Source organism: Octodon degus, unplaced genomic scaffold (genome assembly GCF_000260255.1).
Source record: "Octodon degus isolate 3935 unplaced genomic scaffold, OctDeg1.0 scaffold00146, whole genome shotgun sequence".
In the NCBI taxonomy this organism is placed as follows: domain Eukaryota; kingdom Metazoa; phylum Chordata; class Mammalia; order Rodentia; family Octodontidae; genus Octodon; species Octodon degus.
In genome coordinates, this window is record NW_004524722.1 from 7133953 (window position 1) to 7134454 (window position 502).

The window sequence follows — 502 nt, forward strand, 5'->3', positions numbered from 1 at the left end:
TTTTTTTTTTTTTGCGGAACCAGGGATTGAATTCAGATCCTTGTGTTTGCCAGTCAAGTACTTATCCTACTGAGCCATCTCTCCGGTCCTACTGTATATTTTAGATCTTATTCACTCCATCAGTTGCTCACACAAGGGAGACAATATGATGTTTATACATGTGAGTTTGACTTATTCCACTTATGAGTGTGGCCTCAAGTCACATCCATTTACCTATAAAAGTCTCAAATGTTCTATCAAATCCAATAACATAAAGTAATTACTCTTGGTAATTACTGGATGGGTTTGCTTCTAATTCAAGTCTTTCAGGACAGCTCCAATGTAATCTCTTAAAATTGCTGCCTCAGAAGAGTCCACATTAATCAGAACCATTCACAGCAGCCAAAGTAAGAAGTACTCCATTGTATAAAAATACCACATCATTCTTATCCATTCTTCAGTTGATGGGCATTTGAGTTGTTTCCAAATTTATCTATTGCAAATTGTGCTACTATAAACATGC